The 18,720-nt window shown below is 43.8% G+C and overlaps 1 protein-coding gene and 1 long non-coding RNA gene across 3 annotated transcripts in view; one reads left to right on the top strand and one right to left on the bottom strand.

The window, feature by feature from the left end:
- LOC148188249 (uncharacterized) overlaps window positions 1-18,720 on the top strand; it is a 158,244-nt gene that overhangs the window by 65,595 nt on the left and 73,929 nt on the right. Inside the window, exon 3 of one of the 2 annotated variants that reach the window (XR_015777907.1) lies at window positions 6,243-6,806. The exons of the other annotated variant lie outside the window; for it this stretch is intronic. This is a non-coding gene — a long non-coding RNA (uncharacterized LOC148188249). Of the gene's footprint in view, window positions 1-6,242; window positions 6,807-18,720 lie in introns of those variants that run through there. 2 annotated transcript variants of the gene reach the window in all.
- iglon5 (IgLON family member 5) overlaps window positions 1-18,720 on the bottom strand; it is a 118,550-nt gene that overhangs the window by 62,515 nt on the left and 37,315 nt on the right. The gene's annotated exons all lie outside the window — the stretch shown is intronic.

Below are 18,720 nucleotides of genomic sequence, written 5' to 3'. Positions count from 1 at the left end.
CAGGCCCCTTCCCCCTCACTTCTCTGGCTCAGCCCCTCTGGTGACTGAGGTGACATATTGTATTAGACCATCAGAGGAAGGTTACGGAGCCTTGGTCTGCACCTCCCATCCTTCCCCCAATTCTCATTCAGTCCCAGCCTCTGCCTCCTTCGCCTCTCCAGCCGCTCAGCAGCCTGGCAGCCCCCCGTCCTCTATTGATCCCACAATCTCATCAAGCACGTTTCCTTGAAGATGCAATTTCCACCACATCAACACACAGGGGCCGGAGCACTTTGTTCTAGCCGTGCCCGCCGTGTCATCGATCTAGTTCGCCGCTTGCTCGCTGGCTCCTCATCCTCTCCTCCTCGTTCTACCATCATTGCAGCCATCATTGCACTGCTGCCAGCGTCACCTGCAGCTGCCAAGCGATCCACCCCACCCAAAAAACAGAAACTCCCCACCCTCCAACGGCCACCAAAACGCACCTCTCAATCCTCCCTGCATCTCGGCAAACGTCCACTCCGCTGTGCACTTTCCATCACTGCCCAAGCTTTTGATTGAATAGGGTTCAGAGGAGCGGTGAACCTTAGCGCACCCACACACAATGCTTATAAACACACACACAATGCACATGCAAACACACACCACACGCACAAGTGCAGGCATATGCCCCCCATCAAAACGGTGGCAGCAAAGGCCACGAGGGACTCAGTGGGAAGGTTGATGGGTATCCCTGTTGTGGAAAAAAAATCCTCTACTGAAAACTGTGTCACATTCAATCAAACCTCCACACAAACAGCAGCTCTCACCTACTATCTATTTATACTGTACAGTAACCACCAACAGAATCATTCCCTGTATATTTGTTTTTTTACATCACCCTCATTCCTTTTTATCTCTCTTTCCTTCACATACATCCACACACTCTTCAGTACACCCACACACATCGCATATAGATAAATACACACACACACACACACACACACACCTCATCTGCTGGGCTTCAGCGCTGAGGTCATGGCGGTCTAAGTCTACACCTCAGGGCCTCCGAGACCTCATCCAATTCCTGCCTCCTCCTACTCCCTCTCCCATTTCTCCTCCTCCTCCCCTCGGCCCTCTGTAATCCGCTTCTATTTCTCTTTATGTAATCTTGTCGCAAACGCGTTTCAGATATGACTAACACATCCTCCCGTCCATTCCCCTCTCCTTTTCTTCCACTCCTTTTTCTCGCCTTCTTTCTTTAATTACCGAGGCAATCATATTTACCAATTCCCCCCACTTGTTTATCCCTCCCCGCAACTGTTTGAATATTGAAATTGCAATATTTATTTGTCTTCTCTACTCCTCGTTCTTGGAGAAAAAGAAGGAAATATAAGACAGAATCGTGGGGGATTTAATTGAGTGGGTCAGTGGCTTTGGGATGAATTATTAAATAAGCAACAAACATCGCTGACATGCAGGCGGTGGCACCGGCAAAATTGTGATTAAAAACACCACACGCTCGTTCTGCCTTCTCACTCTGCTCCTCGTCTCCCCTCCCTCCCACTCCTCACCTCACCCCCCCCATATTGGATGTCAAAACTGTCTGTCACAGTTCTTTTTAGCAGGCAAGACAAGACACAGACTTCGCTGCAAGTGGCCTTTGAGGCACTAATGTCAGTGTTTATTTTCCGGTGCCCACAATTACGCTACTCGATATTTGATGATGGTGTCACCTTGAGTTATGCCATGAAAACGGGGAGGGACACACATGAAAGCAGGTGAGAACTCAAACAAATGCTGAATATTTTTAGGTACGCACGAGACATTTGGATGCATGCATATCTTTCTGATTTACCTGATGCCTCCTAACTGATGCTGCAAAACTCCAAACTAGAAAACAAAAACCTTGCTTTTCTAGCACTCATGTATCTACAGCTTTTACATCCTCTGACATTGTTTTTCCTGCAGAATAAAATAGGACCAATTATCACATCAGTGTTCATACACACAGAGGAAATGGCAGTACAGTGAGAAAAACCTGCTATGGTTTGTGTACAGTAGTGACTGTATACACTTAATGTCGGTCCACGTGAAGGTAAATAAGACGATTGTTGCTCTGTTGATCTGGAGTCACAGAGCATCAAGCTGCGTCTGCTCTTTAAATTGAGAATCATCGGCCATGATGCACGCGTAACCGGACCATCATCAAAGACTGTCACTGTTGACACATTTGGCAATCAGCAAAGAACTCCTCTAGAGGCCGGCCTGATTACCCCGTAGGGGGTAATGACATTTCTGAGTGTAATTAATCACGTGTAGAGCGCTACTCTTGGTTGGCGGATGTGAATCATGCCAGACATTCGTACTGAGACCATCAGAAAAGACACCAAGTGACTACTTTTCCCAGCTTGTGTTCCATTTACATCCAATTACCTGGTGGTGGGAGTGACACACACACGCACACACATTCTTCAGCTTTGTTTCCAAGAATATATTGACCTTGTTTCTCCTTGCTTATGAAACAGAAATTAGAAAGCCTCCACTGTCTGACCAATCCCTCCAAGTGTCTGGTTGCAGTGCTCCTCTTGGTTTTAATCAGTAAAAGGATGGGACTTGCTGGCCTGTCTGAGGTAATCAACATCAGGGGCCATAAAGCGATGCTAATTGAATGGTCTCCTCATTGTCATGCACAGGGGGTATCTCTCCTCGCTCCCTTTCTCCCAATCCTTCCCTCTCCAATCTAACTCTCCCATCCCTTTTTCTCTTGTATGCCTCTCATACAAGTCCCTTGGAGACCCTCCATTGCTGGCTCTGGCTTTTCCCACCGACAGCTCTAAGAAAACAGGCCTTGTTTGAAGTGGATGGAGGAGCTGCTGAGAGAGTTTAGCCCCTGTTTGGATCCAAATTTAAGGGGGACTGAGGAGAGGGGAGGCATTGGAGGAAATGGTATAAACATTTTAAAGAGATCAACAGAGCAAGTGAGGTGAACATGCACGAGTGGGTGTGAGTCTGTAAGTGTCAGCTATACGGTATGTGAGTGTAAAGTTTTTCGTGTGGTAGGAAGAGATGCTGCCCACACAAGAGGTTTTTTTTTATTGAATTCCACTTTTATTTCCAAGATTTATGAGTATGTGTCGATTGCAAAAGTCGGTCATGTGAGGAATTCCACTTTAGCTTTGCTGGAACTGCTAAAAAGTATTGACTGTTTTTAAGTGTTCATCCCTCGCAGTGGCCCCTCACTCAGACCCACACTGTGAATACCCATACAGACAAGCCAGAACCGTGACCAAGCACATCGGCTAGAACAAAAGGCCACTGATTTTATATCCAGCTTTGCAGATGAAAGGAATTAGAGTTACATCACGTACTGGGGTATAATGGCACATCAATGACTCACGTCGAAGCAAATATTGTGGGAGGATATGTTTTTTTTTTTTTTGTTTTTTTTTTGTTCCAGACATCGTTCAACAAATTCATGCAGTTGCATAACAAGTCCGCTTAACCTGAACAAATGGCGTTGCTCACACTTAGATCAGTGCCTCTTCCGCATATGGAGGCGATCCCCCATTGAGAGTCTCTCCTCCAGGCTACTGTGGCAGAGGGATGTCATATGAGAAGGCACACATGCCACTTCCAGAACCAGAGGCGGCATTCTCCTGCGACTACTCCACAAAGCCGAACCATCGACACAGCACCTCCGGCGACAGAGCGGAAACCACACAGCAGAGACGCAGCCCGTGTGTGTGTGTGTGTGCCGCACAGCGGCTCAGCAGGCAGACCATAGCATGCTGCCGACAATTGATTTTCTTTTGTGTGTGCCCATTTTCACCTGGAAATGCAACAAAACTGTAATCATCCCCACACTCCCCATCTTCTTCCCCAACGACCCCCCCGCTTCCCCTCATCACCACCCACCCTCCCGCCCCCCAGGCAGCTGCTGCTCAGGCTGCCATCTGGAGAGAGGCTGACCACCGCTTATCAGCCCCTGGCTCATCACACAGCTGGCACAGTGGCACGGAGAGAGAGAGGGAGAGTGAGGAGAGAGACAGGCAGAGACGAAAGAGAGGAGGAGTTAATGAAAGAGTGGAGGACGGCGAAAGAGATGTAGCCATGGAGAGATAAAGGAGGGTGAGAGCAAGATGAAGAGCGACAGATGAAGAGGGGAAAAGAAACGACACTAGAAGATGGAGGAGTAATTGGACAATGTGACTGCCAAATCAGGAGATAAGCAAAGATAGCGCAAACCAAATGACAATGAGGGAAAATGAGTGATGAAAGTGTGTGAAAGGGTAAAAAATAGAATAAAAGTAAATCAGACACAGGAATCTCAGGGGCAGGGGGCGGGCAGTTGGAGCTGAACCAATGTGTTTGTCCTTTATGCCTCATAAATTGTCTTTCAGGGCATCATTGTGTGGACTATTGATCTGAAAAAGACAAACACACCCCCTAAGGTCCGGGGAGACGACTGCTTGTTGCCTCCATTGATGATGTCGCCATTCACTCACTCTTTCATAACAGTCCACTCACCTCTCGACCGCAGAAGAGTGGACCTTACACTCAGCCTTCTCTGTTGGCCTCTTAGCATCTTGGCCTACGCCTCCAGGAGCGCAGGCCGAGTGGGAGGCTCCGGGAATAGCCTCCTGGGTCTCCTCTCCTCCTCTACCTATAATGAGACTTTGTGTTGCTGTGAGTCACCGTGTCAGTCAGCTCACTCGGTTGTGTCTGTCAGACAACTGCTGTGAATCAGGGAGTGTGTCATGTGGGTTAAATGGTACACAGTCCACTGTATATCTCCCCATCAGCTGTCAAAAAGTGTCTGACATTGACGCAGATTAAATCAAAGCGCCCTCCTTTCCGATTCCGCCTAAACACCCCGGCCTTGTTTATGAATCTGAGGGCCTCCCTCTGTCGGATGGTGGACGCTGCCTGCTCAGAGCTGCGATTCCCCTGGAGGTTTGCAAACCTGTCTCCTGTTTGGCTCTGTTGTGTTACTCCTCCTCGTTACCCAACACGTATTTACATCAAGACACTGTTTGAGTGCTTGCATAGCACATCGAGACCCAGTTTCACTCCTGCAGGATTTCATGATGAGATCAGTGAGTAGGACTGGCGAGAAAATTACGTGTTTCATATGCTCAGCCAGTTTTATTTTCATGATTCAATCATCCAGCTTGGCTCTAAATTGGTCCTCCAGTGCCGGGATCTCCTACTGGGTCTGCAGCTGTGGGAGCATGTTGAGGCTCCGTGGGCTAGAGCATCTCATAGGAGAAGGCTAGCCGGCACCAGGTGTGGTCCGACTGCCTCTTGAGAGTCCAACTGGCTTGCACATTTCCTCTCGACTCTTGGCCTTAATTACCAAATTCAACTGGTCATTTGGATAATAACTCACACTGCCTGTTTTATTCTGTTTCTAAGTCTTGGAGACATGTCCTAATGAGCTGATAATTAAACAGTACCTGAACTTGTGTGCCCCCCCCCCCAGAGGAGTGACATTATCTCTCCTCTTGGTTACAGTAGATCAGTGAGATGCTGGTTGTCGCTGCCACAGCTCCCTCCCGTCTTGGAGGCAGGGAGTAAACCCACTCGTTGAGAGACAGCCAGAGCAACCTGATTAAATCAGCAGATTTATTTTTCTGTGTTGGTCCCCGTTGTCTCTTTGTTCCAGTTTACTTGCAATCCAGAATGCTTCTGATGGGGAAGAGGGGAAACAAAAGAAGCAGCAGCAGTAGCTTTCTTCTTCTTTTCTCTAAAGAGATTATAAGCGCTTGTGAAATGACTTCAAGGAAAAAGCGCATGGAATTGTCTTTTTTTCACTTCATATCAGCCCGCAACCATGAGCATGAGACAGCTTCCGGGGAGACAAAGTGGCTTCAGACATCTTGCCACACACACAGTCGCAGCAGACAATGGTCCGGCCTCGTTTTAAGCCTGTTCCCCCAGCTACCGTAACCATCTGGATGGTCTAATAGCTTGTTAGCCTGAATCCAGTGGACCAGTCAGCGGGCTGGTGTAGTGAGTAGAGTTGACTGGCTAAAGGCTAAAGGTCAGAGTGTTGGATGGGGCGCATCCACCAGGCATCCACAGAGATGATTTAAAGTGATCCCTTTAATTAATCCGTTCAAGCGTGTTTCTCCTCCTGTCATGCACACGAGCGCTGACTTTTTACACATGCACTGGACAGGCAGCACTGATGAACTGCAGGCTTGGATTTAAAAGATGTGCTGAGCTTCATTGTGAGTTCTTCCTTTAACGCTTGTTATAACCACATTTTCTCTTTGCAGCCGAATATGGCCGGGGACAGGCGACGCCGCTCTGCCAGGAGTTAGCATTAGTGTGGGTCTAAAGCTCATCCATCAAAGCTGGTGTTTCGCGATGCTCCCTGCCTCTGATGCTACCTGTTTCCCGGCTGATCAGGTCCGCTAAGCCTACAGCGCCATCCAAACGCTCTCTCTTGTGAATTGCTTCTCCAATCCAAAGTGACTGATCCAATTCCACATGAAGAAAAAAAAAATCCTGGTTCTGTATCGATGTGAGGGCGCCACTTGCTCAAATCTTTTGAAAGTCAATTGTATCACTTACTCCCCGTTCCCTCTGTCCCGTGACACTCATTTCTGCTCGGTGGAAGTTCTAATGAGTTTTTGGCACAGCTCTGGCTGATGCACGCGGCACAGATATTGGAGACACTTTGATGCCAGGTGGTGAATTGCTGTGTGGAAGAAAAAAAAACTTGGAGATGGTTTTCCACAGAAGAATCCTATCCAGCTGTATTGACAAATGAAATTTAATGACTTGCTGTTTATTTTAGGGTTTCAATATAATTCAGCTGTGAAATGGTTCAAATTTATGGTTATGTGCTACATTTAAAGAATAATATTTAAGTGGTATCCAGGTGTTCCTTTAATCTGAAGGCATGATGAAAAGGTAATTTTTGATTTGGGAATCACAGAAAATATTTTGTCACCTGCTTCCACATTAATGAATTTGAGAAAATTAAAACACTTTTTGGAGCGTGGTTCTCATGATAAATCTTTTTATTGTATTCATTATATGCAGCAAGAGCAGTTATAGTGTAGTCATGTGTTTTATGAAGTCAGTAATCATGAATCAAAGTTATTGATGCTATGATATTGGTGAATAATCACCACTTCTGTGTAATTATTAACCAATTTGTAAGCGAATGAATGGATAGAGTGTTTCTCTGATAAGCACCACCACAGTTATATGGATAATGGGGATTTCCAACACTGCGAAGAAATACATTAGCTTGGACATAAATCTTGACACAACAGTCCTTTTTGTGCGCAGATGAACTCTTGTCAGAATGAGGGAAAAGGGGATATTGGTAATTATAGTTATTAAATACATGCCTGTCAGTATCAGCCTGCTAGGAGGCAAACATGATGGGCTTATATAGAGAAACCACTTCATTTGCTAATTATCTGAACAGCCAGGGCCTCTTATACGGCTTCATGAAAACATGAGTGCTGCAGTGAGAGGTCGTGTCCGTCACTGTCAAAAGAGGTCCTTTTAGTGCATCTGATGCTATGCGGGTCAAGTCACACTTGTACACTTTTTAATGTCATTCAGATGGGTGTATCAATGCTCATTTCCAGTTGATGGAGGCATAAAAATGCACGGTGGCCCGCCGCTTAGTGTGAGGATATGGGAAAAAAAAAACTGTCAACATGAGCGACAGCCGGCAAGCCTGAGCCGACGCATGATTGCACTCCAGAAACCACCTTCTGGGGAAAGGGTCAAATGAGACTGTAATCCTGACAGGATTCTTAAAGTCAGCGGGCTCATAACTCATAACTAAGTATAATTTAAGGAAGACAACAAGGGCTGCAGCTGAAAATAGCAGCTAATGAAACAGCCCCCAGAGTTGTGCTGTGGAGGGAGTGACAAAGTGATGATAACGTGATGGGACATATGATGGGATGAGAGTTAAAACGGAAAGCAAGTAGGAGGAAAATGCCACTCACTTTCTTGCTCTCTTTCTTTCACTGTCTTTCTCATTCACACACACACACACTCACTACAAGCACATATTGACCCAGTCAAGTAAAGCAGTCCCAGGGTTGCCCTGGGTGCTGCCCATCAGGGACAATTAAACCCAGTGATCTGTGACCTCCCTGCCACTCCGTGTCACTGGTTGCCTTTCAGGAGATACACAGAGACTCTTGGTTTCTCAGAGAATCACTGGGGGCTACAGTGAAATCAAGGAAATCATAAGAATCTGCAGTGGCTCACGTGGTGTGTTTTCTTTCATTGCTGTCTCACCCACTGTCTCTTCACCTTCCACTGGAGTCTTGCAAATTAATTCCAGTGTCATGAGTTTTCACCTCTCTCAGTGCAATTTAAAATGCAACGGAGTGAAAAAGAAAAGCATGTTTTTTATGAGCATGTTCCTCTGTAATTAGAAGTCTGGGCAGAAATGAGCATGAGAGTGGCTAAGTGGGGTATGGAGAGGAGGAGCAGGACTACTTTAAAAGATCCTGAATGACAGTCAGGAAGAAATGATGCTGCCATTAGATCAGCTCACACTCGTGCTTGCTTTTCTGTTGTTCTTTTTCTGCTTTCTATCAAGTCCATCATCCCACCGTCACCCTAAATGCAGCACCCTGACATGCATGCGAATTGGCTGATTTGCTGCCTGCACTTGTTTCCCCCCAGACTCATTTGCGAGGCCTGGCGTCTGCCGAACACGAGCTGGATGCACACCAGCAGGTTCACAGTCAATTAAACAAAACACAATGCTACGGTGATGAATAGAAAGCAAATGGATTTGACGATAATTTGTGCCCTTGTAACACCATTTGTGAAACTTTGCTTCTGAAGCGATCTATGATGCTGTTATCACTACAGAGAGAAAGAGGCAGAAACAGAGAGAAAAAAGACAGATCCCATGGAGCTGCTAGCATCAGCATTCAACTTGTATAACAGCCAGCTAGTTATGAAAAGCCTGGGCGCGTGTGGGTGTTCTGCTTTTAGTCAAGTGCAAACATTTTAGCCTTAAGAGGGAGATCTGCCAGAGTCCATTGCCAATATGAATGCGGCATCAACACCCACGCCATTTTCCAGAAACTCAAGTACACACCTCATACATATGAACAGCACGACAACACACACTCCAAACAAGCTCTTCATATACATTCACTCATGTGTAAATACTTTCCTGCTCTCTCATGTGCATTCCTACATGCCTCCACATTATAAGAACATGCGAATGTGAAAATACACACATCTTGATAATTGGTGTGTTACATCACAGCGTTCAGTACAGAGCCAAGAGGGCAATATAAATAATGGAATAAAATATAATTATTACCGCTGAGGCCCATTGCATCACCCCGGGCCAGACAAACCCTGCACCAGATTACATGGTCGATTTCCTAATAAAACTCCTGGACTTCATACTTTTTAATGAGCTCCTTCCTCATATTTGACATGTCCTAAAGTACTCTGTTAGTGCATAGGAAGACCTTATGACCTTTCCAAAAACCCTCAGACTTTATGAACATTTTGTGATGTGCCAGCCCTATTATTGACCTAGCTACTGCGATTGCTTGGTTTAAATTTTAAAATGTAAATGTCTGACTATTCTGACTTGTATCTGTGCAAAGTTTGTCACTACAGAGAGGTGTGAATCTGAGATTCAAATAAACCTTGGGCAGGCTAGATAAGGTAGGTCACTAATCTGAAAGTTGATAGCTATGTAATACAGGAAACACATGCTGGCATGGGAACAGATTTGACACCGGAGATGAAACCCAGAACCTCTTGTGCGGAGCAGACTTGTCAGTGCAGAGAGCACAGTTAGCATTAGCATACTAAAGATTTTGACAGCAAACATACTAGAGTGTGCAGTTTCTGGATGTCAATCAGCTTCCTTCCACTATTTACCAACAAGGAGATACTGTTGCATGTTTCACAAACACTAACATGGCCACTGCTAGTTAGCCTACACGCTAACAAACAACATAAATGCTAACTACACTTACAACTCTGATACATTTGCTATAGTCGCCAATTTTTGTGCATGTCAGAGTCCTCATCTGAGTTAGGATCCGACTAAGGCGCAACATATATGGCTGAATCTCTCTGATAATTACTCTTTTGCTAACTCAAGTCATCCTTTTGCGTACTGCTCTTTCACTGGTCATCCAAACAATGAGCAGCGCTGGAGTAAGGAAAAGCAAAACAAAACATACCACTGGCTCCTCTCTCAATAAGGGACAAGGAGAACATGTGCTTCCAGCCTCTTTTCCATATATTTATTTAATCTATTGTGTTGGACAATCATGTTACACAAAATATCAACATATCTGGAGATGGACTTTAGGTAAGATAATAATCAACTTCCAGGATAAAAAAAGCACTTCTGGTACAAGACCTTTTGTGGTGATATTTAAACGTTGCACCACTTGCTAAATTGTGACTGAACATAAACAGATCATTTCATACAACTGTATAGGTCACCATTTGGATAAGGGACCAATGCAGTTGTTCTTTAGTGGTAAATTGTTATTGGGCCTTTGTCCCCTTTAAGTCAACTTCTTATGATTAAATGAAAAATAAATGTTGGGCTTAACCTGAGATATAACCTGAGATTTTTCTAATAAACTCTCCTGAGTCCTTCCGAGCCACCGCTCCTGAAGGCCCTGTCAATCAACATACATCTCCTTCAGTCAGAAATGTTTGCAGCTCTTCACTGGACCGGTTATATGAGTTGTCTAGACTTTACAATTATTTCTTTATTCTGTGTACTCGTAGATTCAATAGTATGTACATATTTTTTGGGAGGAGCAGCATGTGATAACTCTGATTTACGAATCTGATGAGTCAATGAAAATGCAGAGGACATGATGGAAATGTTTCGTCATGCTGCAAACCTTGTAGCTGACAACAGCGTCACACAGGTCATTTGCAGTATGTACGACAACAAAAGAAATTTCGACCATATTGCTGGTTAATGAGTGTGATAGTGATTCTGGGCTGTCATGTGTGCACTCCGTGGGTCCCCATCTGTAGCAGTGAAGGTCAATGCGACATGGCGACAGAACCATCGAAACCTCTCACCCCGTCACAGTGACGAGCAGGCAATGCTGCTAGTTCCCATTACAGATCACCTCCTTGCTGATTAATTAGGCTCATTCTGCTAATTGAAAGTCACCCCTCACCCACTGTTTTGCTGTGAGACTGAGGGCAGACTGAGAGATTGTGACCGTCCCACTCTGGAATGGCGAGCCACTGAACTGCCACACTTTATTAAATCAACCAGCCAGCGCCACGTTTATTCTCATGGCGTCTCCTCCTGTCACCTCCCCTTCGTGCCTCTCATTGGTCCGGACGACTCCCCCTCTTTTATATTTTGCGGAGGCCTCCGATGAATGACAGCCAACCCACACCGGCTGCCCTGGGAGCAATCGGCATAATAAGCCAATTAACTAATTAAGACCTCGTTTGGAGGCCTAACGAGGAACACGGACGCTCATTTGTGTAAATAAACAGCGATTTTTTTTTGACGGCATTTGGAAAGCTGAAATGCATGTGTTCTTCGCAGAGGTCAATAAATGAAAAAAACAATGCAACAGAGCGTACTCAGGTTTCTGCCAATAGACGCCTCCTCGTGTATGCATGGAGCGAAGAGGCAGAGACAGTGCAATATGGTGATTCATTTATTCTAATGATACTGCTGACATCAGCCAAGCGAAGGAGCGGATCAGATCTGTCTTATCGCAGTAGGGAGAGGGGAAGCTCTTAGCCTCCTGACTGTCAACTCATTGGCAGCCTCAGTATCGTAATAGCGTGGCTGCATACCAAACTGTAAACACACGCGAGCTGAATTGTTACTGATTCTCCTGCCGTCCAGTCTCAATCTACATCAGGACACATGATGCCCATTAATCTCACATCTTGGCACATTCTTTGATGAAAACGCTCTATAAATTAGGACAGTATGATGGAAAACTGGATGTGTAATGTGCTGCCACATTGCTTATTGGACAGTGAATGTGCAATTTATTGAATCACAGAGCCTGTGTGCTAATGCTCAAAAACGTGTGAGAGCAGCCATCATTGGGAGATATGATGCTGAGAATCCATTTACAGCTTCCATAGAATTTCAGACTGCTTATGGACTCTCGATCGGGGAAAATAGTATTTTTTTTATTCCAATGACAGATATCACTTCTGTAGTGATTTTATTGATGATCGTATTGGTACAGATTTAATGTGAGAAATAAAATTCTACCACTTTTCCTTAAGAAAGCAAGTGGTTGCTGGGAGTTCATTACCTGTAAGTTTTGCAGTGTTTTAAAAAATGAAAATTACAGACACAAAGCTAACAGTTACAAAAGCCATCTCCCTCTGTAGACTGCTGGCTTGAGCAAGCTAGCAATGTTGGCTTGAATAGACAGAATGAAAATGTTTATTTAAAATAACTTACAGGTTGAAAATCCTTGCACGTATATGAAATCAAACAGTGCTGAGCAAAGGCTGCCTCTATTTGTTAGTTTTTTTGCAACCCAAAAAAGGCTCCCCCCCAAAAAATCAATATCAGTTTAAGTGTAGCCTATATTTTGAATATTTTCACTACTTTTTCCGATGGGGAATTGAAGCCGTTATCTCAAAGCCATCATATTATATTGACAAAAATAACATTTTTACTTTGCACACCTCTGAGTTACTGGTCTCTTGCGTCCTTGATTGGTTAGAGTATAAGTTAAAGTGAAACAAATAAACAATGTTCTGAGTTATCTAAATGTACAGTGAAAAACAAAAGTGATATGATTTGTAAAACACATGAATGTTGCAGCTATTAAAGATAAATCCTTTAATGGATCAACTTCAGTTTTCTTGTGCTGCATTCAGAAGCCTCTCAGAAGCTGTTACCCAGGGTAACAGCACAAGAAAACTGAAGTCGATCCATTAAAGGATTTATCTTTAATAGCTGCAACATTCATGTGTTTTACAAATCATGTCACTTTTGTTTTTCACTGTACATTTAGATAACTCAGAACTCCTCTCCCTGATTAATATGCCAACAGAAACAACCCTTTTCCCAAAAATATTGCATACAGTTACACTTTTAGTGATTTCATTAGCTGGTCCCCAGCAGTGCATTGCTTAGCTTTTGTTCCAATAGATTGTTGCTTTGCAATCATTTTTGATAAACCCAAAGTACATAAAATAGGCACAGCAGGAACATTAGATAGGTCTGACCACAGTGTTTAACTAAATATCTTTAAATGTTATAGTGACAGCTAAAATCTAAAAATGACAGAAAATAAACAACTTTTTTTTCAATTTTACATATCTCCACAGTTTTAATGAACTGCCATTTGTCTACAAGGAAGTGATTGTTGATGTCTGTGCAATGAGACAGTGATTCAGTCTATAAACTTACTTACAGATAATCAATGATTGCTACAGACCCTGGTGTTTCTTGACGGTGTCCATGTCTTTCTTGTGACTGCTGCAATCCGTGCTTTGTGCTGGTTAGTTTTTTTAGGGTAGCGGTGGACTTTTATTTCTCACATCAAGTTGATACTATGTTGATGAACCTGCCATTAAGCAGCAAAGTCCTAAAACTAGTTTCGCCCTCAGTGTATTTCCGTTCAGGTGGGCTAAATTTCAGTGATTCATATGCTGTTTTCACGCAGCAGTGGCTGGACAGGAAATCTAAGAGGAACAACAATGTTGTTTCCTCACAACTACCCTCGCAAGATGCCTTGAAATATTCTATAAACTCAAGTATTTTTGTAAGTTGTAGCTACTGACTGGAATAACGTGGCACCTGGAGGGCGCCAGGTAATGAAAGATGATGAGATCTGATAATTGGCACATGGCGAACCCTCTTCAGGTTGACATGTTTTACTGGTGGTGCAGAAATGATTTGTGTTAGGCAGCGCTCAACTGACTAAAATGTCTTTAAAAACTCTTTTAAAAACAAGAATACAGCATGAGCAGTCCAGGATGCCCCATAAAGCTGAAATACAGACATCAGGCTCAAAACCCCAACATCTGTGTGTTATTAAGTGTCTGGTGTAAATCTTCATGCCTCAGATTCCACCTTGGCAACTGCAGAGACTCTGATCAAGTCTGTGGCTAATCCCCTATGACTGAGCCTCCAATACGGGCTACAAACAGCAGGTGGGAAGACAGAGAGAAACGGATGTGTGTCAGCGTGTGTGTTTATATGTGTGAGTGCATCCAATCACCCCAGGCTGGTCCTTTATTTTCATATATTTTATTTAATTGAGGGAGGAATTGATGAAGTTAATTTAATTTTGTGTTGCATCACGATCCTTCTGCAAGATTCACATTATATATTTGATGCAATGTGATTTTCTAAATCTCTGCATGCAGTGAATTTACAATTTAGCTTATCAAACCGTAGCATTACTTTTAGACTTAATTACACTTTTGTGCAAAAGACTTCCATGATGCCATCGCAACATCGTAAATCACATCTTGATGAAACAATATGACAGTATGAATACAGTATAGTTAAGGAATCTACGCTTCTTTAGTCTCCAGTGTGATTACACCGACGCAGGGTTGTCGCTCGTGACAAAACCACACATTTTAAGTGCTGCCGTTGGTTGAAAGCTGCATTTGAACTTAGTTTTATTCATGCCAGAGAGGCAGACAGAATCCAGTCCAAGCACTCCTGCCACAGCAGATCAATAGGCCAAGACATAAGGCAGGACACTACAAAATATTGTAGGAAACCATCTGGAAAGCTCATGCTGCTCACAATAATGTAAATGAAAGGTAGGTGACAGGGACTGGAGAGGTAGGGTATTACGTGAGAGAGAAAAAAAACAGCACACATAATATACCTCACCCAGCTTGGGTTGTAGGTTTGCTGACGCACTTCTCCTTCCTGTGGTTGTGTCTGAGGACAAAATGTCCATGTGGCACCTCCTCAGGACCAGCTACTCATTGTGCATATATCGACAGTGGTCAGAATTTTATTCCTTAATAATAATAACAACTTATTTTTATACATTGTAGTGGATGCAGTAATTTTTAATCTGAATTCTTTCTTTTTACATGCAAACTTATTTTGGGAGGTGGAGAGGTGCGTACTTATGAAGCATGCAATGCCATGGGCAGGCATTGCATCCCAGTGCCCCTCCCCCCCTTGAGCCTGTGTGTGTGTGTTTGATCATCTGTGTCAGTGTACACAGGGCAATAGATGTGCAGAGCGAAGCAGAAAGGAGCAGATGCAAAAAGGAGAGGGTGAAAGATAGATGAGCAGGAGGAGGAAATATGAGAGATGGGAAAGGGAATTGGAAAATTGGATCTTGGGATGAAAAAAAATGCTGAACAGGGGAGCAAACACGGGAGAAAGTCACATCTGATATAGGCTAAGTGTTGTCTGGAGAGAAAAGGGTGAGATGGAAAATGGCAGGTATGATCGTGGGGAAGGAACGGGGACCAAAGGGTGGAGGAGGGACCTGTATTGTTGATGGTTGTGATAACGGAGGGGTGGGGAGGGAAGAAAAGAGCTGAGGGTTTACTTTTTTTTGTCTTTCTTTTATTTTCCGCTTGGAGTCAGCAGGTTTGGGTGTGGACTGCGGGCGAGCGGATTGATGGGAGTTTCTATAGCCAGAATACTCTCTTCCATCTCTGACAACCACCGTGACGGCGTGATAGACCAAGGGGATGGAGGAGAGGGATGGAGGCAGCGAAAACAAGTGGCAGAAAGGGAGGAGGAAAAGTGAGCAATAGTGTGATGGAGTGCAAGGCCATTTGGATTAATAAATACACTATATTTTCTATGTGTTTGTAAAGGGCCAGCTAACATCTGCTTTCTGTTCCATGTCCTGCCCCCAGTAGATTAATCTCACCTGGGCTGCTTAATCCACACACACACACAGCTCCGTAAGGAAAGCATGGCTATTATGTAATCCTGCTGAATGTAAAGTGAGGTCGAGCCTCGGACTGCCACCACATAAGTTAACAAGCTGTGTAAAGTGAGCAAGGGGAGGGTCTCTGTACAAGGTTGAACGTGCTCATCAGGGCTGAACACGCTCATAAACACACACAAATAAAGACCCGCTCACATAAAACCTCACAATTCATTATCTCCGTTCTGCCAGCTACTGTAAATATGATGTTAATGTTAAGCCACAACTGTGTCATTTACTAGATAGCATTATGGTCTGGCTTAGGGGAGCCACTGAGAGATTTATGTTTGTCTTTATTTCCAGTACCACCTCACTCTGGGCCTTTCCTCTCATGCCGTGTGATATACTGCCTGGTCAATAAAAGAGGGAAAAAAGTCAGGAAAACAAAAGGCTGTGTTTTGGAGTAGAACCAGGCCATTCAAGCCTGCAAATGGGTTTTGAGCCACCTATTGAGGAGCCCCAGCGTGAAGTAGCCCTTGCATCCACTCCACACTTGGGGGGAGAAAGAGAGAGAAAAAGAAGTGTATAAGACAGCACATAAGTCCCAAGATGAGGGAGTGTGTAACAGTGACAATGCCCTTCAGGAAGGTCCTTAACCTGGCCCACTCAGGCAGTACTAACTCGCTAATGTGCACTGTATGAAAAATGTAAGTGGCTTAAATTGCATTAGATTAAAGCAGCCATGAAGCGAATAACTGACAGAATAAAACAATAAGTCTCAATGGGAGTAGCACCAGCGGGGGAAAAAAAGCATGTGGCATGTCGCTTTAGTCCCAGGGCCCGCTGCTGCCGGCTACACGCTGCCGACAGCCAGTTGGACACGCGCCACAGCCAGGTGTAGGGGATTTTATGCTTGTTACCTTGTCCTCTGTGTGAATATTGAGTTAAATTACAATCCTATAACCTCAAATGTGTTCTAGCGACTTTGTTTTTTTATTTATTTACTGTACCTCCACGGCAATTTATATCACAGTGTTGCCATGTGGCCAAGACTCACCTGAAAATGGATCAAAGTGCTGCATTGCATTTTTTTCTCCCCACTGCTTTTAGTTTTCTGCAGAGCCAGGTAGAACTGCGCTTGGTATATACGTATATAACACAGCAAATCATATCCAACTCGGTTTTCCTTTGTCCCCAGCTGTGTCCCTTGATCCCAAACTGCTTTGCACCAAGTCGTACAGCAAGGAACCTTGAGGGTAAGCGCAGGATTTGCTTCTCAACACAGTTGAGCTTTTTTGTACGCCCCTCATCGATCCTGTACCCCTACAGCAGGTAGTTCTATCAGATTAATAAAAATCATGTTTCGTGCCCTCTTTCAAAGGAGCGCTGGAGTTTGTCTAACGTTGGTGTAAAGACAAATGTTGGTTATGTATGTCAGTGATTTGTCTCTACAGCAGTTCTTTGCCTCTGCACGTTCCATAGGACAAGGACAGTAGTGCAAGGACAAACTGCAGGACAAACTCCACACTACATAAATATATGACATTATACTCTCAGCTGCAGATGGGGCAAAATGAGACTTCATTAGTGCAGTGCAGCATGAGAGAGTTTTAAATAAGATCAAACAAATGAAATGTGCTAAGAGGATTTTAGAGGGTTGATGTAAATCCGGAGGTTGTGTGTGGTTGCGTAATGAAACTGCATATCTACAACTGTGCATTTCACAGTTGAAAAAGCCCATACTTACTACAGTTAGTAACTTTTATAAGATAACTTTTTGTAGTATTTCCTGAAACTGTCACTAAATCCACAAAGCAGTACAAAAGAGAGAGAGTCTGTAATAATTGTTTTTCCTCCTCCTTATTGTGCTTCAAATACAATTTGCTAGAATCTACTGTAGCTGAACAACCAATCAGAGCTGTGGCATCTCTAACGCAGCTGTCAATCACTGCTGGTTAACTAAGGTCAAGCTGTCAAACTAGGCAGCGCTGATTAAATATGAGTGAAGATTATGTTCCTGCATTGCCTATTTCTCGCCTCAAATGTTTCAGAAACATATTTTTGTGTACTGTTTAGCTGTAAAATAAAAAATGTTTGCTCCAGCCACTTGGTGGTGATTCAGTTCAGTTCGGCAGTTAACCCTAAACCTACCCACAGTAACTTTACATGCCTAAAACTAACCTTCGTAACTTTATGTTAATTAGGTAACTTTTTCATAGATATCAGACAAACCGTTGAATGGGGATACATTGCTGTTTTGGAGACTCGAGAGACAGAGACAGAGAGACTGAATGTCTCACATAAACTGTGCAAATATAGGGGTTTCCTCATCTCATAGTCAGTCGTTTTTTTTGAAAGGGGTTTTTGGTTGGAAGTCTGAAATAGGTTTTGTGGTTAACACAAGCTGAAGAGACTTTCACGTTTTGTTCACAGACATATAATAAGTCATTTCATACCCCCCTTAAACTTTGAAGCTTTTATGTGTCTTAAAAAAGGCGGTGGCTAACGTGATTAAATGAGAGTACAGAACACCATAACATTTAGCCACCCCAAGCACGGTTTTACAGCCTCGTGGCGGCAGCAACGCGACTGTCATGTAGTTCATTATAGCCTAACAACAGCTTTTTACTTCTGGCGATTGCATTTTGGTTTCAAAAATCCTATAAGTCTTATTTAAACTCTCATCTTACTGAACAAAACATGGAAGTATCATAAATGTTTGTTTTCTTCAATTATCTAAAACCCAATGAAAATGCGTTTGACTTTTTTGATTAGGGAACCAGGGTGAAGCTACTTTCCTGGTTGGCCCATAGAAAACCGTCATCCCTGGGGTACTCTATAGAGACAGTTTCAGCAAGTTTCCAAATACAGCTTTCACTGTTCAATATGTGTAAAATTT

The sequence above is a fragment of the Plectropomus leopardus genome, chromosome 11 (genome assembly GCF_026936395.1).
Source record: "Plectropomus leopardus strain MGB_pleo_1.0 chromosome 11, ASM2693639v1, whole genome shotgun sequence".
Lineage (NCBI taxonomy): Eukaryota > Metazoa > Chordata > Actinopteri > Perciformes > Serranidae > Plectropomus > Plectropomus leopardus.
This window is presented reverse-complemented; position numbering and strand designations above follow the sequence as displayed.